The following is a 24,644-nucleotide window of genomic DNA, read 5'->3' on the forward strand; positions in this document are numbered from 1 at the left end:
ATCTTTAGGTCTTCGGCTCCTATCCTCTCCTATTTCAACATCTCAGAAACAAAAAAAAAAAAAAAAATTTTTTTTTTAATTAGTAGCTAGAACAAAACTAGCAAGGGTGAACTTTAAAAAATTTTTAATGTTTTTATTTTTTATTTTTGAGAGAGAGAGAGAGAGAGAGACAGCTAGTGGGGAGGGGCAGAGAGAGAGGAAGGCACAGAATCTGAAGCAGTCTCCAGCCTCTGAGCTGTCAGCGCAGAGCCCAATCTGGGGTTCGAACTCACAAATCACTAGATCATGACCTGAGCCAAAGTTGGAGCTCAACCTACTGAGCCACCCAGGTGCCCGCCCCAAGGATGAACTTTTTTTAATGGGGAAACTTTTAGGATCATTACACAAATCTTCACATGTTAGCTGTGGTTGTCTCTGTAGACAAGTACAAATGTCTCCAGGACTCTTGTCTCAACCATCACCCTATCCCACCTTCATTCAGCCTCATCCCTCTACGTGCAAAGCACATTTCAGTGGGGAAAAAGATGGGCTTGATCATCTCCAAAATCTCTTTAAATTTTGAGATTAGGAATTGCTATGTCTAGTCACCAAACATTTTTGGTCACTCAGCCATCAGTGAACATATTTGCCCTCTCTCCATTCCCAGCGTACTTATTTAGCTTAACCTAAAATGCATGGAGTTAGAAACTAAAAGAACTGTAATGAAAGTATCTACGTCATAGTCTCATTATGAAGATTAAATGAGTTAATGTTTGTAAAGCATAGTGCCTGGTACATGGTAAGTGCTATGTAAGTGCTAGATAAAAATTATTGTATAGGATGTATATGAATTGCATATGTAATAATGTATGTAATATATGGTATGAAGATATACATCTATTATTATATACCTAGTATACCTATATTAGGTACATTATAAAACATACACACAAAAAATCAGAAGTAATTATGTAAAACATTGTTTGTGTTTTCTTTCTGCACTCTGCGTGTTCTGTACCTTCCCTGGGTTGTAGCACAACCCTCTTTGGACCTCACTGATTTAGAGCTATACTGACAAATATGGTAGCCACTAACCACATGTAGTTATTAAAAATTCAGTTCCTCAGTCACAATGACCACATTTCAAGTACTTAATAGCCACATGACTACTGGACAGTGCAGATATAAAATATTTCCATCGTTGCAGAATGTACTCTTGGATAGCACTGATAAAGCTGAAAGAAACAAGGGACTAAGGCAGTAGGATCAACTTGTGACTAGGACCTATAACCATGGCACCATGTTCAAATCCAGTGATAAGATCTTTCTCTGAGCCTCACATCTCCTCTATAAAATGGAAATAAAAATGGGAACTACCTCATGGACTGCTGAGCAGAGGAAATGAGATAAGGTATGTAAAGTCTCTGGCAGAATACTTAAAACATAGAGGAACTTGAAAATATTGGTAAAATTTGAGTTTTACCCAATTTGATAAACCTGAAAGGTTTATTATTGTCCTTGATTCTAATGGGTAAGTTTTTCAAGGATATTTATTTTTTAAAAAGTTAAGAATTTGGTAAACTTTTAGTTGAAAAGAGCATTCAAGGGGAGATGGCAAACACCTGGATTTTAATTACTCCTTGATTTCTTTGTTCTCCCCACCCATAGGCCCCAGTCTTCTCCCAGTTGTGCCCATCTCAGCAAAATGGCACTGCTACCCTCAAACCTGATGAGTCATCACCATCTCATCCTCTTTCCTATCTCCTTCATCCAGTCTCTTTGCTTCTAAAATATTGTACGATCTGCCTGCAAAACACCTCATCTGAAATCCTCTCCTCTCCTTGTGTCCCCTCCGCAGAGGGACAACACAGGATTGTTCAACTTCCCCACAGAAAGCCTTCTATGACTCCCCATGGAGGCTGCAATATACAGTTGTACAGGTTGTAGTAGAACAACCCACCCTTTGGAAGACTGCCTTTCACATTGGAACACTGTAAATTTTGTATTTTAAAAAAAAATTTTTTTAACGTTTATTTATTTTTGAGACAGAGAGAGACAGAGCATGAATGGGGGAGGGTCAGAGAGAGAAGGAGACACAGAATCTGAAACAGGCTCCAGGCTCTGAGCTGTCAGCACAGAGCCCGACGTGGGGCTCGAACTCACGGACCGCGAGATCATGACTTGAGCCACAGTCGGACGCTCAACTGACTGAGCCACCCAGGCGCCCCAAAATTTTGTATTTATTACAAGTATTCTCTGGCAGATTTCAGTGAAGTGCCTTGTTCTACTAAAAGCATTTTACAACATTTTCCCAACAAGATGGAAATGCTTTGAGAAGTGGATGCTCTTTTCTAATTTGCCCAAAGGTGCCACATGGGGTAGGAACATTTCTATTTCACTTTGAACAAAATGCCAGTTGATCACTAGGTCCTATAAACCCCAGCACAATACAACCTCTGCCATCCTCTCCACCATAAAATAATGCCAAGCTCCACCAAATTCCAGTCATATTGATCTGTTGTTTTAAAAATATACCAAGCTCTTTTCTGCTAGGGGACCCGCTGTCCTGGCCACTTCTCTACCTAGAAAGTCAAGCCCATCGCACCCCACGCTTCACATAGCTGTGGCTCCTTGTCATCTTTCAGTTCTCTGTGCCCCGAGAGAGTGCCCCTGTTATTCTGGGTTACAGCCCTGTGTTTCCCTCATGGCACTTACAGATCTCCCTGGAGACAGTACGCTCCATGAGGACAGGGAGTTCACCGTCTTCTTTGTTCTATCCCTAGCTTCTCCATGGTCAACTTAGCACTATTGCCACCCCTCTGTGTGCTGTGGGAGAAAGCTTATAATTCCATTTTCCAGAAGACTTTTCCTTAAATGTTTCCAGGTTAAATCCCGCCAATGGAGACACATGTGTGAAATTTGAAAAGCAGAAGAAAAGGAGAAACCATTATTCTCCAGTACAGCTTCAAACAGGCAGCTCAGATCAGAGGGGGCTGTTTCCATAGACTTCTGGGAAAATACCAGACAAACCTGAAAACATAATATTCTGTTTTTGAAAGGGGTGGTGGGGCTGTATTCTTAAAGAGGGCAGTGGAAATGTTCCAGATTAAAAGAGGTGAGGGACTCCTGGGTGGCTCAGTCTGTTAAGCGTCCAACTCTTGGTTTTGGCTCAGGTCATGATCTCACAGCTTGTGGGTTTGAGCCCCACTTTGGGCTCTGCGCCGACGTGTGGAGCCTGCTTGGGATTCTCCCTCTCCCTTTCTCTCTACCCTTCCCTCTGCTTGTGCTGTCTCTGTCTCTCTCAGAATAAATAAATAAACAAACTTAAAAAATAAATAAAATAAAAGAGGTGAAAAGACATGGCAACTAAATATAATACCTGACCCTAGACTAGGCCCTCTAGCGGAAGGGGAGAACGCTACAAAGGACATTATTGGGCCAATTGAAAAACTCAGAATATGAACAGAAAAGTAGACAAAGGTATTATATTAAATGTACTGTCTTGGTCATATAAAAGAAAGTCCCTGTTCTTAGGATATACACACTATTTAGGGGTAAAAGACCATGAGGTATATAATATACCCTCAAATGATTCAGAAAATATTTCATACATATAATGTAAATATTACCTCAAAAAGAAAGAAGTCACTTACATAACTGATAAAGCAAATGGAGTAAAATGTTAGTAGATGAATCTGGGTAAAGAGTTTATGGATATTCTTGCTATAATTTCTGTTTGTGCAAACTGTGAGTTTGAAATTATCCCCCCCCCAAAAAAAACAAAAAAACAAAAAAACCCATTTAAAAAAATATATATAATAAAGCACTAAAGAAACAATACTAAATAATTCAAAACAAACTAGGATAGCTGTCTTAAATATCCAGTCTCAAAATAGGTCCAGACTGACAGCAACATGATTAAAAAACAATGTACTTTATGTTTTCTAATTCCTCAGTGAACAAAAAGTGAATTTTTTCTTCTTGCAGAAGACAAGATGCTCCCTGGCTATAATCTATCATACACAGTGGGTCTTTCTAAACATTTAAATATGGGATGTTTGTGGCTTTGCTCGCCACTATGTCGTACAAACTAGTTTGGCACAATCACATCCTGGGCTGCAGGAAGTAGGAACAGATACTATATTCCTTATAAAACTTCATTATGTGAAGAGAATAATCCAACTTATAACCACATCCCCCAAATGCATCATTGTCTACTTTTTGCTTTAAAGCAAGAAGGCCTCGTGATTCGTGGAAATGTAGCTCTACACTATTTTATTAGAGAGCCTTATAGTCATGTCTTAGAAGATCGTTTAGAAATGTTTTCCGATTAAATGACAAAGAAAATTCTCTCAAAAATATTGCAAGACAGTAAAATGATCACTGGTTGCCAGACATTAGGGGGAAGGGAGGGATAAATAGGATTTTTAGGGCAGTGAAACTTCTATATGATACTATAATGGTGGATACATGTCACTATATAATTTGTCAAAATTTATAGCAGGGGGGAACTTAATATAAACTATGGACTTTGGGTGATAAGGACACGTCAGTGTAGGTGCATTGACTGTAACAAATGCACCACTCTGGTGCAGGCTGTTGAGAGTGGTGGAGGCTAGCTTGTGTAAGGGCAGGAGATTTATGGAACTCTGTACTTTCCCACCACCCAATTTTGCTGTGAACCTAAAACTGCTCTAAAAAATAAAATCCATGCAAAGGGAAAAAAATATTGCATATGTCTCTTGGAAAGGTTAGAATTTAAGGCTGGGGAGTTGAGAAGCTTTTTGGAAGGAATTTCAATTCATTTCTTGAAAGATTTATTGTAAATTGTATTTCTTGACTACTGCGCTTTTTTTTTTTAACTTTTATTTATTTTTGAGACAGAGAGAGACAGAGTGCAAGTGGGGGAGGGGCAGAGAGAGAGGGAGACACAGAATCTGAAACAGGCTCCAGGCTCTGAGCGGTCAGCACAGAGCCCGACGCGGGGCTTGAACCCATGGGCTGTGAGATCATGACCTGAGCCGAAGTCGGACGCTCAACCGACTGAGCCACCTAGGCGCCCCTCGACTACTGCGCTTTTAACAATCTGTCAAGCTATCTTACCTCAGAATCAAAAAATGACATTTTTATTATTATTATTTTTTATTTTAGAGAGCGTGAGCAGGAGAGAGGGGCAGAGGGAGAGAGAGAGAGACTCTTCAGCAGGCTCCACACTCAGGCAGAGCCCAACACAGAGCTTGATCCTATAACTCTGGGATCGTGACCTGAGCCGAAATCAACCGTGAGCCACCAAGATGCCCTTCAAAAATGACATTTAAATTTGAACACAGAACCTTATTAACATAAAAAAAATAAATTTTCTTGGCAGAAATTTGATGTTGGGACACCTGGATGGCTCAGTCAGTTGGGCATCTGACTCTTGATTTCAGCTCAGCTCCTGATTCCAGGGTTCTGGGATTGAGCCCCACGTTGGATTCTGCCCTGCATGGAACCTGCTTGGGATTCTCTGTTTCCCTCTCTCTCTGCCCCTCCTCTGCGTGTGCTTTCTCTCTCTTTCTCTCTCTCAAAATAAATAAACTTAAAAATTTTTTTTTATCTTGATCTTGGGAGTTTTAACATATGCATCTAGTATACATCAAGAATCCTGTGAATTTTTCCAACAGTGGATATAAATTGATCAGGGATTTGTCTCACTTCAAACTGAGTTTATATATTTCCAACAGGGACATCACATCATATTGGAAACTAAGGAACTAGTTCCATGCTCATCTCTGTTTTTCTAGAAACATAAGGCTCAACACCCCATCCTGAAATAAATTCCAGGTAGGATAGTAAATTACATGTAAAATATGGAAACTTTTGTATAAAAGGGACATGTAAAATATACAACTACATTAATTTTTTTTATCTTTGGTAGAATTATACATGATTCTTTTTATGTGTTTTACCAATATTCTATAATAAGTATGTATTGTTTTATTAAAAAAAACACAAAGCATAATCATGGGTAAGTTTTTCAATGAAGTAAAAATCATATTCAAGTACTCTATACGCAAAAAGGCACAATGTCTGCTTTCTTCTGTAGAAAATTCCTAAATTATTTGCACATTACCTTCCCTGCCAGTTGAGTGGAATTATACAACAAATGCCTTATTTCTCAACATTAACTCTTGTAAATGACAAAACGTTGACCTCCACAAGCAGTTATTGAAAAAGTTTACCGTCTATAAACTAGCTTAAAATAAGTATGGAAACTGCAAAATGAGAATACTGTATTATGTTTTTAAAAGTTGGTGCCAGATTAAATAAAATTCAACAGAAACTTTAAATCCAAATATTATTGAAAGAATCTATTTTAAAAAGCAATATACTTTTCTGGAGTAGTAGTATAAATAGGTCATTCATACTTTTATAGAAAGGGAAGACATTTAAGCATGATTTCATTAAAAATTCATTTTCAAATAAAAATAAAAACTTTCATAGTTTGAAGCCAGATAGACCTGGGTTCAAATTCTGATTCTACAACTTACTAGCTTATAACCTTGTGTAAATGGCTTAACTGTTCTGTTCAATTTTCTTGTTGGTAAAATTGGTAAAAATGGGAAAATAATCCCCTATGCCCTAGGATTATAAAGATTGGGGCTAATATAAGCAAAGCACATAGCAAATAGTAGATGCCTGGAAAATAGAGGGTCTTAAATAAACAGTGGATGTGGTGGTAATGTTATAGTACTAAATGTTGTTGCTGTTGAAATTATTAATAAAATATAAATTTTATCACTTATGTGACAAGGCAGGAAATAGTATATTAAACCTTGACATGCCTGATTTATAGATCTCTGGCTAGTTCTTGCAAAGGTCCTTCCTTCATATCTGTGCCTCTTTAGTGACTCTTCATACACTCTAGATTGACAACAAATGAAGAATGTTCACACGCAGAACAAATCCTATGAAAACAAGCCATCATTCAGTTGTAACCACCCAACTGCACTCCTTACCTAGTCTCCCTCTGGCTCTGTATGGAGCAGCCCCCAGCACCCATCTCAGTCCCTGACTTCTATCCAAACCCACCCGTATGTTTCTTCACTTCTTAGCCCAAGTTCAGCCACCAGGCCCGGTGGGTGCCAGAACAGGCAGGCATGGCCAAATACAACAGGGCCCCTGGTTCTAGAAGAGGGGTGAGGCGCCTGGACCAAGAGTACTCTGGAGAAAATGTCCAAAGTCTTTGCAGAGTAGTAGCCCTGCTCTGCCTCATTTGAGCCTCAGCACATACAATCACTGTTTATTGAACTATGACTCACACATAAGGAAACCCGAATTTGGAAATGAAACTGAGTGGCAAGGCAGGAAACCAGCCAAGAAACAGGGAACACAGTCAAGAGACAGGCTTACAGCCAAAGACCATAGGACGTGGTGCAGAGTACTATTTCTAAAGCTGGGGTCAAAACTCCTAAAGGTTAGAAAGAACATTTTGATCTGGAAAACACTGAATAGCTTTTTAATGATAACGCAAAGGTATGAATGGTCTCTTCTGCCATACAGCACCTTCTTTCCATATTCTCCAAGTACTGAACCCTTTTACTGTCTTTTTTTTTTTCCATATCATCTCCAGCATATCTTTACCTTATTTTCTCCTAGCTTCCGCCTTCCTGTGTGAGGAATCCTGACACACATTCTACTTTCCCGGAAATGGAGTGTCATGTATATGTATAGAAACATCAATATGCACATCATGGATTTGAAAACCAAAATAATCCATGGACATCTACTTGGTGATAAGGTTGGGGTGGAAATATAAAATAGAGTAAATTAGTCCTATTTATAAAGCAATTCATTAACTTATAAAAATATCTATTGACTGCTATGAGTTAGATATTGTTCTTAGAGTTGGGGGTAGCATGGGGTATGGAGGGAAATCAGACAAGAACTATGTTTTTAAGGAGCCTGGATTCTAGCAAGGGGAGAAAGCACAGAAAATAAGATAATTACAGACAGTGATAGGTGCAGTAAAGGAAACAGACACGGTAAGTACAATGACATCACCCAGGAGTGTTTAGGGTGGGAGGTGTTTTATCCCCATAATATTCATCAACCCTACCACCACTATTACTGGTCTTTGAGAAGACTACTGATAGTCTCTCAGTCTAATGTAAATTGCTATGTAAATGAATCCTCAAGACACGTGTCATAGCCCTTCCCACCATCCCACATTCTCAACCAGATTATTTATTGTCCCTAAACTATTCTTCAATAAAAGTTCTGGAGCCATCACAGAGTACTTAATGGAAAGTGACTGGCTATTTTAAATAGAATAGTCCATACAGTTTCTCTAAGAAGACGACAATCGGACAAGACAATCGAATTGAAAGATGAGAAAGAGGCAACTCCAGGAAGAGGTAGAGAAAAGTGTTCAAGGACAGGAAGGAATGCAAAGGCCCTGTGGCAGAAAGAGTTTATAGTGAACTCAGAGTAGAGAGATCAGTGTGGCAGAGGAGGAGCTGGTGTTAAGAGCTAAGTGAGGTAGGTAGAAGCCAGAAGCGTTCTGGGCTGAACCAGAGGGGCCTGGCTATAAGCAGGAGAGTGACGCTATTTGATTTACAGTTTTAACAGATTTAACTCAGAATTGAAAACAAAAATGGAAACAGGAAGACCTCTCAGCAAAACATCACAGTAGCTCAGGGGAAGATGATGATAGCATGGCCTTGTGGGCAGCTTTGGAAGGAGAAATGGACAAATGAGGTATACCTTGGAGATAAAACAGGTAGGACTTGCTAACTGACTGCAAGGCAAGGGAATGGGAGGAATGCAGAGTAACTGCCAGGTTTAGGTGTAAGCAGTTGAGCAGATCATGGCCTCATCAACTGGGATAAGGATGCCTAGGAAAGGAACTGGTTTGAGAAATGGAAGGAGAATCAAGAATAATTTGACATATTTGGTTTGAAATGCCTATTAGTGATCACAACTAGTGATGTCAAGTCTAGAGTAAGTGGAGAGATCAGGACTGGAACTATAAACTGGGGTACCGTCCACAGGAAATACAGTTAGGGATGATGTCAAGAAATTTATTAGGATAAAACCTTATAAAATCAAGGATCTAAAGATGAATGAATATAATTTATCAAAAAGAAATAATGCTTTATGCACAAAGATATTTATGGCAGCATTATTTATGACATTAAGTAAAGGGGGAAAACACTAAATGTGTATTTCGAAGCAGTTGAGTGCTTTATCAGTGAAATATTATTCAATAATTTAAAGTCTTGAGGCACCTGGCTGCATCAGTCTGTAGAGCATGTGACTCTTGATCTTGGGGTTGTAAGTTCGAGCCCCATGTTGAGTGTAGAGATTACTTAAAAATAAAATCTTCAAAAAATAATAATAATTTAAAGTCTTTACTAAGACTTCTGTATAAGAAAGGGCTATATTTATATTAAAATTCTAAGTGGGGAAAAAAACACTATAAACTTATCCACATGGCATGATCACTATATTAAAATATGCATAAAAGGTAAGAAGGAAATATGAAAGGTTAATCATGGTCATTCTTTTTCTTTGGACTTTTTCATATTTTCTATCATTCCCATTCTGTTAGATAGCTTAAGTGAGTCTTATGCTAAGGTAACAGACAACCCCCCAAATTTCTATGGCTTCACACATAAAATTTATTTTTTGCTCATCCCAAGTCCACTGTAGGTCAGATACAGCAGATAATAAAAGATGGCCACTATCAATATTTACCCTTCCTGTACCATATGCTACTCCCTATATCAAATGTAGGAGTCCAATTTCCCTTGCTTTGAATCTGGATTGGTTTTGGTGACTTGCCTTGATCAATAGAATATGGCAGCAATGATGGTGTGTGACATCTGAGGATAGGTCATAAGAAAACTTTTAATTCCTCCTGGGTCTTTTGGGACACACACTCTTGGGCTGCTTCCTCTCAGAACCTAGGACCCATGCAGTAAGAAGCCCAAGACATACGGGTGCTGTGGTTGATAGCTCCAGAGCACCCAGTTGATAGCATCGATTCTAACCATTTTGGACTACCAACTCAGGTGAGTGGTCAAAAGACTGCAGATTTAGCCAACAACTTTCTGCAACAGTATGAGAGACCCCTAGGGAGAATGGTCAAGCCGAGCCCACTCAGCACACACAGAACTATGGGAGGTAATACAAAATTATTGCTTTAAGCCAGTAAGTTTTAGAGTTATTTGACACACAGAAATTGATAACCAGAGTATGTGACTACTTACTTTCCAAGGAAGCTGCTTTGCTCTTGTGCCTCCATCATCTCAACATCTGGCCATCATTATCATCCTAAAGGAGAAGGCAGAACTAAAAGTTTACACAGGACCTTTCTCTACCTCAGCCCAGAAGGGACAGATATCATATAGGCTGCCTACAGCCTATAGGTCAGCACAAGGTAAACAAGAAAATATAGTTTCTTGGGTATGTGGCAAGGAGAAAAAATGATATAATGTATACTATGACTTTACATTACTTTCACTTTTTAATTGTAAAATATTCTAAACATAACAAAAGAGTACAAAGACAAAAAGGCATCCATCAACTCACTAACCAGACATCAAACTCTTACAACCACACAAAAAAAGCCTTATTAAATGGCTCTGGAGAGCTTTCTGTAGATGTTGGGTGATAATTGCTGAATCTAACCCTTCAAAGGATGTCGAGTTCAGACTCCTTAACAAACCCCTTCACTATGACTACTTTTCTGGATAGTTTGCAATTTTCCTCCCAACACTCCATACAGGATGTTGGTTATTTTTCCCTCCTTGTATCCATATACTCCTCTTTTGGTAAAACATTGCCCCCATTTTCTTTTGCATAACCATTTCTACCCCATTCTCAGCAAAACAATTTACATGTGATTAATTCTCCCTCTGCTCCAGGGATGAGCTTACTTTTGCCCAGCATGCTACCCCATATTCCTGGATCCAGTAAATGGTCTCATTCCTGGAATGAAACCCAGAAGTTTATTTGATAATTGAAGAAAAAGATGTTCTCTGTCCTTCTGACATGAACAAGGAATCATATGACCTCAGAACTATTGACATTCATTTTGCAACCATGAAGGAAGTCTGCCTGGGGGTACAGCTTCCATAGTAGAAGCCAGAACAGAGAGAGGAAAAGAAATGAGGCCCTTGACACCATCAAGACTTATCTCTATGGCCTGAATCATCTCTGGCCTGAACAACCTCTTGCCTTTTAGGTGAGACAACGAATTTCTTTTGTTAAATCAGTGTGAATTGGATTTTCTGTTGATTTCAACAAAAAGACTGATTGTTATTAATTAATACCAACAATGATCCAGCCACCCTGCACTACCTTCGGTTCTCTAGAATATGTGTATTTTCACTTCAAAATAAGGTGAAACTGAGCCGAAAATATATCGAGAATAGTTACCACAAAAAGAGTGGTCCGGGCCCCTGTTGTTATGGTTGCAGAACAAAATTATCACCTGCAGCATCTATGAAATATTTTAAAAAATCAAGAACATCTCATATTTTCAGCTGTTGAGGAGTGTCATTCCTTAAGTGTCATCCCTTAAGTCCACAAGTTGACTTGTGGACATCAGTAATTTTAGGGCATCGGTCTGGACAAATGACTATGGGAAGCTCTCTGAGGTCCAAGTTTCTCTCAAAACTATCTGTTGAGAGGTGCTTGGCTGGCTCAGTTGGTAGAGCATGTGACTCTTGATCTCAGGGTCGGGAGTTCAAGCCTCATGTTGAGTGTAGAGTTTACTTAAAAAACAACAAATAACAATAACAACAGCAGCAGCAACAACAAGCTATCTGTTGAGCAATTGGGTTTGATGCCCATGAGAATAAACTTTGGCACAGTGTAAAGACCTTCATCTGAGGCCTGACGGCTTGGATATGGAAAGTATGTGGACAGAAAAATTCCTGTTGAGTCAAAGTTATGCTTCTAACTTCCCAGTGTGGTCATACGAATGGGGAAGTGTGTGTCCCTTCAAGTATATGCAACTCAGCTCCAGCCAGTGTGACTGAGTCAACTCGACAGGGTTTCGAGGTGACATAAAAGGGGAAAATGGAAAAACGTTTTTCAATCAGAGGAGCCAGACCCTCCCTTACCTGCATATTACAATTCTCTCATCTTTTCACCACATTTGAACAGCTAGAGAAGCCTCCAAGAAATGATGATATAACAACACTTAAAAGTTGCCAAGGTGGGGCGCCTTGGTGGCTCAGTTGGTTAAGTGACTGACTCTTGATTTCGGCTCAGGTCGTGATCTTGCAGTTGGTGGGATTGAGTCCCACGTTGGGCTTTGTGCTGACAGTAGGGAGCCTGCGTGGGATTCTCTTTCTCCCTCTCTCTGTGCCCCTCCCCTGCACACGTGCACATGCACAGCCTCTCTCTCTCTCTCTCTCTCTCAAAAATAAACATGAAAAAAAAATGTTTTTAAAGTTGCCAAAGGGAGACCTTCCAGAAATAGTGTAGTAAATGAAACACGTTTTGTAGTCTTCTCTGCCATACAAATCCATCTTTTCTTTTTTTTTTTAATTTTTTTTTTAACGTTTATTTATTTTTGAGACAGAGAGAGACAGAGCATGAACGGGGGAGGGTCAGAGAGAGAGGGAGACACAGAATCTGAAACAGGCTCCAGGCTCTGAGCAGTCAGCACAGAGCCCGACGCGGGGCTCGAACTCACGGACAGTGAGATCATGACCTGAGCCGAAGTCGGACGCCCAACTGACTGAGCCACCCAGGCGCCCCCAAATCCATCTTTTCTTGAGTCACTGTATATTTTTCCCTCTCTCCTTCAGTCCTCTTGGTGTAAACACATATTGAGGGTTTAAGATGAACTTTTTAAAGTTCAATAGCAATGATGGACAAGGCAGATCTAGTGAACACAAAAAAGAATTTTTGAAGACTTAGTCATTTGGTAAGGTGAGCACACGCTATGACAGGCTCTACAAATGCAAGGCTATCTTGATATACACTTTTGCTGATTGCAAATCTCAGAAGAACATTTACAGTAGCTTATTTGTAACTTCAGATCTAAGTTGCAGCACGGGTGTCAAAGTCAGTTTTAGAAATCTCCATGGGATATTAAAGAAATAAAGATATTTTTGTTTGTTGTTGCTATTTTGGTCTCAGAATAAAAAGAATGTAGGAGAAAGTAAAAACATAATTAACACCTGTATTCCCAGAATGAAAAAATGTGATTATAGAACAGTGGTAGAAAATATATACAGAAAGTTGGCGAGATGACTCATAAGTACAAGCACCAAAATAGCTCAGCTTTTGTATACGGTGTGACAGATCTGCCAACAGCTAACTAATGTAATAGAATAATGAATCACTTGAGACTAGATTTATTTTAAAATCCCTGTAAGGCACACCTACATACGTAGTACCAGAAAAGGCCACCGACTGTCAGCAAACATGGCCATCATAATATGGGGGGTTGGGGAGTAAAAGCAAGGAGGTCATGCACTGGTAAGTTCCATGGTACCAGCTGCTCTTCACTTTTAAGTCGGCTCCCCTCACTTTCCCTCCACCTGTCTGTGCAGGGAGCACTGAGTGTTCAGTGGTTAAGCCCCAGGGGCCATGCCTGTGGCTGAGGCTGAGGTAGGTCTCCTTGGTTCTCCTTTTTCTCTACTACAGGCCTCGGGCTGCTGAGGGCCCTTCCCTCTTTCAAGGCAACACTACCCATTCTGTCTCTGGCTTCACTTCTCCACTCCAAGGCTGGAGACACAGGTTGGCTTGTTTTACCCAGTCTGCGCATCACTCACATAAGCGCATGTGTCCTTTCCATGCCAAGGTTTCACAGGGTCAGCTCAGGGAGGCAGGAGGGGAAAGAACCGGCAAATGCGGGGAAACCTCAGGCCTCAGGGAATCTTACCAAGTTCCCGCCTTTGGGGTTCTGGCTGTCATTCCCAGCTTCCCCAAAAGTCCTTCAGCCTTCCATGTACTCTGAGTTCTCTGCCATGGTTGTATCCCGAGCTTGGAGCTCACCCCTCCCTGGGGTACCAGTGGGAGAGTGCTCCACACCCCTGCTCACTTTCCCCTGGGGTTGATGCATTCCTTGGCTCTGAGGCTCCAGCTGGGACCGAATGATGAGTCAACTTGTATCCCCTCTGATGCCATTTTTCTGAAATAAATAATTCCTGTTTCTGAGGGTCCCAGACTGGATGGCACTTCTTTCCAACTATTCTCTACTCCATAGAGAAATGACTGACTCCATGCATTTCCTCAGCTGCTCCATAACAGAACTCAGAGTCAAGCTGCCTGGCTTCCAGCCCCTACTCTGCTACTTGCTTGCTAACTAGTGACATACGGCACATCACTGAACCTTTTTTAGTCTCAGTTTCCTCACCCATCTAGTTGTGGTGTGGTTTCAAAGATATAGGCCACTTAGCACAGTTCTGGGTACACAACAGAACAGAATTCCCATCGGGACTCTTGCCAATATCTGCTAGCCACGATCCAGCACCTAAAGAGGTAATGCCTGACACAGCAGGGGCCTCCTGGACTTTGCTCCATGATGGCAGCCAGCGTCCATTCTGGCCGGTCAGCACCGGTTGCTTTTGTGTTGAAAGCAAAGTCACTCAGAGAAGTGTGTACTAACAGGTGGTTAAAGCACAGGAGAGGTGAGACAGGAACCACAACCGGAAGCGTGGAGGGATGGGAAAGAGCAGGATGGAAAGGTGTCTTTTGTCTGTAGTGTGATAGGCAAACAGGATCTTAGTGGCTTACAGAACAGAGAAGTGTAGGGAAGGTTGTTGTAGTATTGTCTGTGACTACCATAACAAATGACCACAGAAAGGGTTTTAAAACAACAGAAAGTGACTCTCTCACAGTTCTGGAGGCCAGAAGTCTGGATTCCCTTTGAAGGTGTTGGCCAGGTTGTACTCCCTCTGAAGAGAATCATTCCTTGCTTCTTCCAGCTTCTAGCATCTCCAAGCTTTCCTTGGCTTCTGGCAACATAACTCCAATCTTTACCACTGTCTTCACATGGCCTTGCCCCTGTGCGTCTCTGTGCCTCAAATCTCCTTCTGTCTTTCTCTTAAAAATTTTTTTTAATGTTTATTTATTTTTGAGAGAGACAGAATGTGATCAGGGGAGGGGCAGAGAGAGAGAGAGACACAATCTGAAGCAGCCTCCAGGCTCTGAGTCGTCAGCACAGAGCCCCACGTGGGGCTCCAACTCATGAACTGTGAGATTGTGACCTAAACCGAATTGGCACTTAACCAACTAAGCCACCCAGGCACCCCTCCTTCTGTCTTTCTCTTATAAGGACATCTGTTGGAGTTAGGGCCACCTCAATGCCAGGATGATCTTATCTTGAGATCCTTAATGTAATTATATCTGCAAGGACATTTTTCTTTCTCTTTTTAAAAAATTTATGTTTGTTTAAGTTTACTTACCTTGAGAAAGAGGGAGAGAGCACATGCACACACAGAGCATAGGAGGGGCAGAGAGAGAGAGAAATCCCAAGCAGGCTCCGCACTGTCAGCCCAGAGCCCCACACAGGGCTTGATTTCACGAATCGTGAGATCATGACCTGAGCTGAAATCAAGAGTCAGATGCTTAACCAACTGAGCCACCCAGGTGCCCCAGGAACTTTTTTTCAAAATAAGGTCATATTCACAGGTTGTAGAGGTTAGGACTTGAACACATTTTGGGGGTACCACTATTCAACCAACTATAATTATGTACTAAAGCAGAGATCTTTGCACACAGAGGGCACTTAATAAATATTGTGGCTGATATATGTCTACGGATTTTCAGAAGACTAATTCTATGACATCAAAGAGGATAATGTGGGAACCTCGGCACTTACTCAGAAATGTTCCTCAGCACCATTCTTCTGTTCTGGCTCTAGGGGAGAATCAGTTTTTTCATTTTACCAGCTTCTGGAGGCTACCTATTTACATCTTCTTTCTCTGACCCTGGCCCTCCTGTTTCCCTTTTATAAGGACCCTTATGATTATGTTGGGCCCACCCAGATAATCCAGGGTAATCTTCCTGTTTCAAGATCCTTATTTTATTATATCAGCAGAGTCTCTTTTGCCATGTACGATAATATAATCAGGCTCTAGGGATTAAGATGTGAACCTCGTTGGGGCCATAATTCTGTTGACCGGAGTTGGCAACTTGGGTTTCATCCTAAGAGCCCAGAACTCAGTGGTGGGTTTTAAGTAAGAGAATGGAATCAACAGAATCAGGATGGCAGAAGCAGAAGAAGAATCACACTGGATTGCAAGGACAGAAGTGTTAACCACGACCAGAGGATTTTTAAAGTTAACATAGAATCACTCTAGACAATATTTGATATCTGGTTATGTGTAGGATAACTGGTACATAATAAGTTTTTCTTCTTTCAATCTGGGTTTGGTCTTTTTAAATTAATTCTTTATGGATTTTATGAGGCCCTGAGTCCCAGGACACCTTTGGTTATTGTTGGAGGTAGCCAGCTGGGCAAGATGGATCCGGATGACTATTCAGAATTCAAGATTCTATGCCCACAAGGAGTACGAGCCCAGGTGTACGTGTGCCTGGGAGAATTCTGCTTTGGCAGGCACAGGTCCACAACACCTTATCAAGCATTGTCCAGTAGAGAAAGATATTGGAATTGCTTCAAGGGTAGGGAAATGGCCAAAGAACAATAGGAAGGAATGTCATAAAAGAGCCAAGGATGTGGACTGTGTTGATTCCTAGAAATGCTTTATTAACACTAAGTGAAAGAGCACACAGAATTGTCCACACTGATTATATGCATATTTAAGGGATGTGAAAATTAATAAAGATTTGAATAGAGTTTTAAGCATTCTTTGAAGTTTGGGAAGTTTATTCAAACATGTCAGTACTTCTGGCAACAGCTTCCTTTCTCTGATCTTGCACAGAGTCAGTCAAAGTTGCCTGGAAAGCCCTCTAATGATTCCTTTTGGCTTGCCTCTTCCTTCTCCTATCTTTGCTGGGTTTCTCAACCCATTCCACTCTGCTTTAGCTCTTTTGACCCACCTCAGTGCTACTTTGTTTAGGTGACCCCACTAGAATAAAACTCCCGAGTTCATTATCTGTCTGTATGTATGTCCCCAATCTGAGAGTCTTGGTTCCAACTTCATAGCCATGGGTGAGAACCTCAGGCTCCCTGCCCAGGCTACTCTGGGTCAGATAAGTAGGGACAGCCCACCAGGCTTCACCTCCAAGTAGGGGATTAGAGACATGGGCTAATAATTCCTTTCTAGGGATGCCTGGCTGGCTCGGTTGGTAGAGCATGTGACTCTTGATCTAGGGGTTGTGAGTTCGAGGCCCACATTGGGTGTAGAATTTACTTAAAAAAAATAAAATCTTAAAAAAAAACAATAATTCCTTTTCAGAAACTCTTTGCCTGAAAAAATTACAAGTTATTTACTAATCAACATAAGGAAAACTGCATTCAGCCAGAAATTTTCCATAGCAACACAAATTATAGCACTGACACTAAACATTGGGATCCAGAAAGGATATTAACCAATGGCATCTTGATAAAGGGTTGGGGTGGGGGGGACAGTCAACCCTGAAGAAGGTCAAAATGCCCTTCAGGAGACTGAAAGACAATGTAGTTCTGATATATAATTACCCATTATATTAAACCATATAGTACAGGAGAGGCAGAATAGTGTAAAGATTTAAAAGCACAGATTCTAACTCCAGATTTTCTGGGCTCAAATCCCAGCTCTGCCACTTACTGGCTGCCGCTTTCAGAAAAGTGACTTAACAGCTCTTTATTTTAGTTTCTACACCTGCTCAATCAGAATAATAATAGCCTCTACCTTACTGGGTTGTTTTGAAGATTACATGAATAAATGTATAGAAAGCACTTAGAGGGGCACGTGGGTGGCTCAGTCGGGTGAGCATCCGACTTCAGCTCAGTCTTGTGAGTTTGAGTCCCACGTAGGGCTCTGTGCCGACAGGTGGGAGCCTGGAGCCTGCTTTGGATTCTGTGTCTCCTTCTCTCTCTGCCCCTCTCCCACTTGTGCTCTGTCTCTCAAAAATGAATAAATGTTAAAACAAAATTAAAAAACACTTAGAACAGTCCCTGGGACATAGCAAGCACTCAACACGTATTAGTTTTAATTTTACTGGAATGTGTCCAACACTCTACACCACTGACAGTGGAAACTGCTTAAACAGCCCGTCTGGCCTCTGAAGTAAATGGCACCCATGAATGATAGATACATCACAGAGCAATGAAATTGTGTCTGTTGATACAGAGTTTCGCAAAGCCATCTTAAAAGTTGTTGGGTAGGGACCTGAAGCATATTCTGTCTGGTATGTGGTTTTTTGGTTAGGCAAGATGCTAATGGGACCACAGCTGTAGAGTTCAATATGTTCATTCTGTCCCATGACCCCCAAATGAGGCCTTTGCTTCTCTAACCATCTCTGAGGTATATACCACTAGTCCTAAGGATGCCTGGCCACCATTATTTGCTACTGTTGGGCTAAGGGCGCCATTATTGGAGAAACTGCCCCAACTCCATGGGCAACATTAGGATCCCCTTCCTGAATTAATAAGAATGCATTCTATTGTCATTCAGGGTGCTGGATACAGGTAATTCAAAGAAAATAGAGAAAAGTAGAATTGTTATAAAGACATACTGATACACAACTTCAAATTGTTTGGAAGTGTAGCAAAATATTCCACGAGAAGAGGCAGAGATGGCCCTACCTGCATAATCTTGGATAAGTCACCTTTATTTCACAAATTAAAGTTTGTTTCCTTATCAGCAAAGGGAGTAGGGAGGTTGCAGACAGTGACCTAGATCAGCCTTACTGGAAGACCAAATCCTTTCTTACCTAGAACATGCAGAATCTCACATGACACATTAGAAACACTATCCTAGAGGGTCTGTAGTGAGGAGCATCTCATTTATGATGCCTCCAGTGCACCAGCAGCAAAGTTCACCTGGCTCAGACAAGGCTTTTCTCCTCAAGTCTCACACAGCATGTCTTCCCCTTAGCCTGTCCCAATGTTCTTGGGCCTAGATGCCATGTACATTTATGATATTCCAGTTTGCAGACTCAAAACAATATGAATATGAATATTTATGCATGAGCTTGGAGCTACAGAGAGAAGAGCCCCTAAGAATTCCATGTTGGTCTGAGAGTCATCTCAAGCCTCTGCTCAATTCTTCTGGGTCCTTTATTTTGCTAAAACCTGAGTGATGGTCTCTGTTGTCATTTAATGCCCTATCTGGGTTAATCTCACTGCATTCCTTCTTAGGCATTCTCCACTCCACAGTCTCCACTTAGACAGTCACTTCCATGTAACTGGTTTCCTTTTCTGTACAAAATAGTATAGCAATTTCTTTACAGTGGCTGCATCATCTTACATTCCCATCAGCAAAGCACAAGGGTTCCAATTTCTCCACATCCACACCAACATTTGCGGTTTTCTATTCTTTTGTTAATAGCCATCCTAATGGATGAGAAACACTAGCAGATGTTAAGATCATTTGAGTGGGAGGGCTTGTCAATACTACCTAAGTAGACGCCTGCTGCCCAGACTATTTAATACCACAGTCAGGGGCCACCCTGGTCCCCTCAGGTTTCCTTGGGACTGTCCAAGCTCTTAGGTCACAAATCCAAATGACCCAGGGCATGTGGTTATACACTCCCAAGCTCCTCCTATTCCTTAAAGGCAGACTCAATCTGTCCCACACATTTGTCTTTAATGACTTCCCTGGTACCTTCAAAAAACCCAATAATTTGTATTACATTAGCTTTTCTTTTAAAAGCACTTAAAATTTTTTTTAATGTTTATTTATTTTTGAGAGACAGACAGACAGACAGACAGAGTGCAAGTGGGGAGAGGCAGAGAGAGAGGGAGACACAGAATTTGAAGCAGGCTCCAGGTTCTGAGCTGTCAGCATGGAGCCTGACACCAGGCTAGAACTAATGAACCTCGAGATCATGACCTGAGCCAAGTCGGATGCTTAACTGATTGAGCCACACAGGCACCCCTTTAAAAAACACTTTTTAAAATCAACAGCTTTATTGAGATATAATTCAATACCACAAAATTCATCATTTTATAAATTTTTTTTTTCAACGTTTATTTTTGGGACAGAGAGAGACAGAGCATGAACGGGGGAGGGGCAGAGAGAGAGGGAGACACAGAATCGGAAACAGGCTCCAGGCTCCGAGCCATCAGCCCAGAGCCCGACGCGGGGCTCGAACTCACGGACCGCGAGATCGTGACCTGGCTGAAGTCGGACGCTTAACCGACTGCGCCACCCAGGCGCCCCAAAATTCATCATTTTAAAGTAACATTCTTAAAGGCAACTTTCTGTTTCCTAAGGGTGATTAACATGGTTGCTCCCACATTCACGGTTCCTTTCTGGAAGAGGAGTATTTTGTGATAGAGCAATAGTGTACTGTTTCTCAGCTAGATGCCTGTTTACAGGCATGGCCAGCTGTCTTGGTCAGGGTCCTTTGGTTGATTGAAACAAAGAGTCACTCAAATCTTTAGAAAAAGAGCATTTATGATAAAGATATTTGTTAACAGAAACTAGGAAGCCATCAGGAACCAAAGCTACTTTTTCTCTCTTTTTCTTGGGCTACTCTATCTCTGTCTCTGTTTCTTATAGCAACATTGTTTCTCTGTGTGCATCTGTTCTGCTCAAAATTTGACTTGCTGTTACCATTTTGTGTCCCCAATTCTAATTTGTCTTCACTCTTTCTAGGCATCCTTTCCTTTCCTGATCCTGTTACTAGCAACTTTATTCTCTCAAAAGAGAATTCTGATTGGCCAGGCTTATCTTGCCCAGCCAGACCACAGGGTAAGTGTTGACCAGCTAATGTAATGCTGTCCTGGAATCAGGGGCCCACACTGGCCCAATTTTCTTTGCCATGAGCGGGGACTGAAGTCACATAATAAAGAAACACAGCTGTTGCTGTAATGTGAAGAGAACCCAGTGGGAACTACACACACAATGGGGTAAGTTACAGGAGGGAAGCCTATGGTTAGGAAACACAAATCTTGTTTTACAATGGGCAGTAATAATACCCTTTGCTCCTGAGGAGACATTATCTTTTATTATACTGGACTGTAAACATGACTGCCCTTTGCTCTGCAGGGAGACGCTATTTCTATATTCCAAGGCTATTCACTGTATAAACATCCTTAGATGAGGCTAAGAAATATGATCTAGAATAAAGGGAGGTCAGTACCTGTCCTTGCAAGCCATACAGAAACACCGAAGATCCATGAAGAATTGTCTCCCAACAGTAGTTACCGGCAAATCTCTTCTCCTTACTCTGTGTGTGTGTGTGTGTGTGTGTGTGTGCACGCGCGTGCGCGCGCGTGTGTGTGTAAATACTGTGAAGATCATAGGATTCTATTGGGTATGCTGTGATGGGCTGTTCATGAATTTTTTCAAAAAACCAACTCTTGGTTTCGTTGATCTGCTCTACAGTTTTTTTAGATTCTATATTATTTCTGCTCTGATCTTTATTATTTCTTTTCTTCTGCTGGATTTAGGCTGTTTTTGCTGTTCTGCTTCTAGTTCCTTTAGGTGTGCTGTTAGATTTTGTATTTGGGATTTTTCTTGTTTCTTGAGATAGGCCTGAATTGCAATGTATTTTCCTCTCAGGATTGCCTTCGCTGGATCCCAAAGCGTTTGGATTGTTGTATTTTTTTTTATTTGTTTCCATATATTTTTTAATTTCTTCTCTAATTGCCTGGTTGACCCATTCATTCTTTAGTAGGGTGTTCTTTAACCTCCATGCTTTTGGAGGTTTTCCAGACTTTTTCCTGTGGTTGATTTCAAGCTTCATAGCATTGTGGTCTGAAAGTATGCATGGTATGATTTCAATTCTTGTATACTTATGAAGGGCTGTTTTGTGACCCAGTATGTAATCTATCTTGGAGAATGTTCCATGTGCACTTGAGAAAAAAGTATAATCTGTTGCTTTGGGATGCAGAGTTCTAAATATATCTGTCAAGTCCATCTGATCCAATGTATCATTCAGGGCCCTTGTTTCTTTATTGACTGTGTGTCTAGATGATCTATCCATTTCTGTAAGTGGAGTGTTAAAGTTCCCTGCAATTACCACATTTTTATCAATAAGGTTGCTTATATTTGTGAGTAATCGTTTTATATATTTGGGGGCTCCGGTATTTAGCAATAGACATTTATAATTATTAGCTCTTCCTGGTGGATAGACCCTGTGATTATTACATAATACCCTTCTTCATCTCTTGTTACAGCCTTTGATTTAAAGTCTAGTTTGTCTGATATAAGTATGGCTACTCCAGCTTTCTTTTGACTTCCAGTGGCATGATAAATGGTTCTCCATCCCCTCACTCTCAATCTAAAGGTGTCCTCAGGTCTAAAATGAGTCTCTTGTGGACAGCAAATAGATGGGTCTTGTTTTTTTATCCATTCTGATACCCTATGTCTTTTGGTTGGCGCATTTAGTCCATTTACATTCAGTGTTATTATAGAAAGATACGGGTTTAGAGTCATTGTGATGTCCGTAGGTTTCATGCTTGTAGTGATGTCTCTGGGACTTTGTCTCAAAGGATCCCCCTTAGGATCTCTTGTAGGGCTGGTTTAGTGGTGACGAATTCCTTCAGTTTTTGTTTGTTTGGGAAGACCTTTATCTCTCCTTCTATTCTAAGTGACAGACTTGCTGGATAAAGGATTCTTGGCTGCATATTTTTTCTGTTCATCACATGGAAGATCTCCTGCCATTCCTTTCTGGCCTGCCAAGTTTCAGTAGAGAGATCTGTCACGAGTCTTATCGTCTCCCTTTATATGTTAGAGCACGTTTATCTCTAGCTGCTTTCAGAATTTTCTCTTTATCCTTGTATTTTGCCAGTTTCACTATGATATGTCGTGCAGAAGATCGATTCAAGTTACGTCTGAAGGGAGTTCTCTGTGCCTCTTGGATTTCAATGCCTTTTTCCTTCCCCAGATCTGGGAAGTTCTCAGCTATGATTTCTTCAAGTACACCTTCAGCACCTTTCCCTCTCTCTTCCTCCTCTGGAATACCAATTATGCGTAGATTATTTCTCTTTAGTGCATCACTTGGTTCTCTAATTTTCCCCTCATACTCCTGGATTTTTTTATCTCTCTTTTTCTCAGCTTCTTCTTTTTCCATAATTTTATCTTCTAGTTCACCTATTCTCTCCTCTGCCTCTTCAATCTGAGCCGTAGTTGTCTCCATTTTATTTTGCAGTTCATTGATAGCATTTTTTAGCTCCTCCTGACTGTTCCTTAGTCCCTTGATCTCTGTAGCAAGAGATTCTCTGCTGTCCTTTATACTGTTTTCAAGCCCAGCGATTAATTTTATGACTATTATTCTAAACTGACTTTCTGTTATATTGTTTAAATCATTTTTGATCAGTTCGTTAGCTGTTGTTATTTCCTGGACGTTTTTCTGAGGGGAATTCTTCCGTTTCGTCATTTTGGATAGTCCCTGGAGTGGTGCGGGACTGAGGGGCACTTCCCCTGTGCTGTCTTGAATAATTTGCATTGGTGGGCGGGGCCGCAGTCAGACCTGATGTCTGCCCCCAGCCCACCGCTGGGGCCACAGTCAGACCGGTGTGTACCTTCTCTTCCCCTCTCCTAACAGCAGGATTCACTGTGGGGTGGCCCGTCTGGACTACTTGCACACTGCCAGGCTTGTGGTGCTGGGGATCTGGCGTATTAGCCGGGGTGGGTCGGCAAGGTGCACAGGGGTGGGAGGGGCAGGCTCAGCTTACTTTTCCTTCGGAGATCCGCTTCGAGAGGGGCCCTGCGGCACCGGGAGGGAGTCAGTCCCGCCGGGGGGATGGATCCGCAGAAGCACAGTGTTGGGTGTTTGCACTGTGCAAGCAAGTTCCCTGGCAGGAACCAATTCCCTTTGGGATTTTGGCTGGGGGATGGGCGAGGGAGATGGCGCTGGCGAGCGCCTCTTTTCCCCCATCAAGCTGCGCTCTGTTGTCGGGGCTCAACAACTCTCCCTCCCGTTGTCCTCCAGCCCTCCCGTTCTCCGAGCAGAGCTGTTAGCTTGTAACCTTCCAGATGTCAAGTCCCGCTTGCTGTCGGAACACACTCCGTCTGGCCCCTCTGCTTTTGTGAGCCAGACTCGGGGGCTCTGCTTGGCCGGCAAGCCGCCCCTCCGCCCCGGCTCACTCCCGCCAGTCCGTCGAGCGCGCACCGCCTCGCCGCCCTTCCTACCCTCTTCCGTGGGCCTCTTGTCTGCGCTTGGCTCCGGAGACTCCTTTCTGCTAGTCTTCTGGTGGTTTTCTGGGTTATTTAGGCAGGTGTAGGTGGAATCTAAGTGATCAGCAGGATGCCCGGTGAGCCCAGCGTCCTCCTACGCCGCCATCTTCCTCTATTCCAGGCTGTTCATGAATGTGAATGTGGACATTCTAAATTCTTTTCTGCATGGTGGTTATACCATTATGATAACCACAGCCATGCTTAACTGCACAGGTAACATGCCTATTGTCATTTTATTCTTTTAAGAATTATAGAAATAGACCAGCCTTTGCCTGGGCCCTTCTAGGCTCACTTGGTAAGAGTTGACTAGTCCCACCTAAAAGAGTACAGATGGGCATCCACCTAGTGGAACCAGGCCACCCAGAATAGCAGGGAAGGCACCAGTTATAGGGGGTCTAGCACAGGGGTTATACGTTTAAA

The 24,644-nt window shown here is 41.7% G+C and overlaps 1 long non-coding RNA gene across 3 annotated transcripts; it reads left to right on the plus strand.

The window, feature by feature from the left end:
* Window positions 1-261: 261 nt before the first annotated feature.
* On the plus strand, window positions 262-21,504 carry LOC111558511. 3 transcript variants are annotated; one of them, XR_006592286.1, is made up of 6 exons: window positions 262-1,390; window positions 5,703-5,802; window positions 7,618-8,740; window positions 10,241-10,402; window positions 10,890-11,209; window positions 20,697-21,504. It is a non-coding gene; the product is annotated as an uncharacterized LOC111558511 (long non-coding RNA). The 3 variants fall into 3 exon arrangements; XR_006592285.1 differs by lacking the exon at window positions 20,697-21,504 and having other exon boundaries at window positions 7,618-7,759; window positions 8,581-8,740; window positions 10,890-12,299; XR_002739433.2 differs by lacking the exon at window positions 20,697-21,504 and having other exon boundaries at window positions 10,890-12,299.
* Window positions 21,505-24,644: the final 3,140 nt, after the last annotated feature.

Source organism: Felis catus, chromosome F2 (assembly GCF_018350175.1).
Source record: "Felis catus isolate Fca126 chromosome F2, F.catus_Fca126_mat1.0, whole genome shotgun sequence".
Taxonomy (NCBI): Eukaryota; Metazoa; Chordata; class Mammalia; order Carnivora; family Felidae; genus Felis; species Felis catus.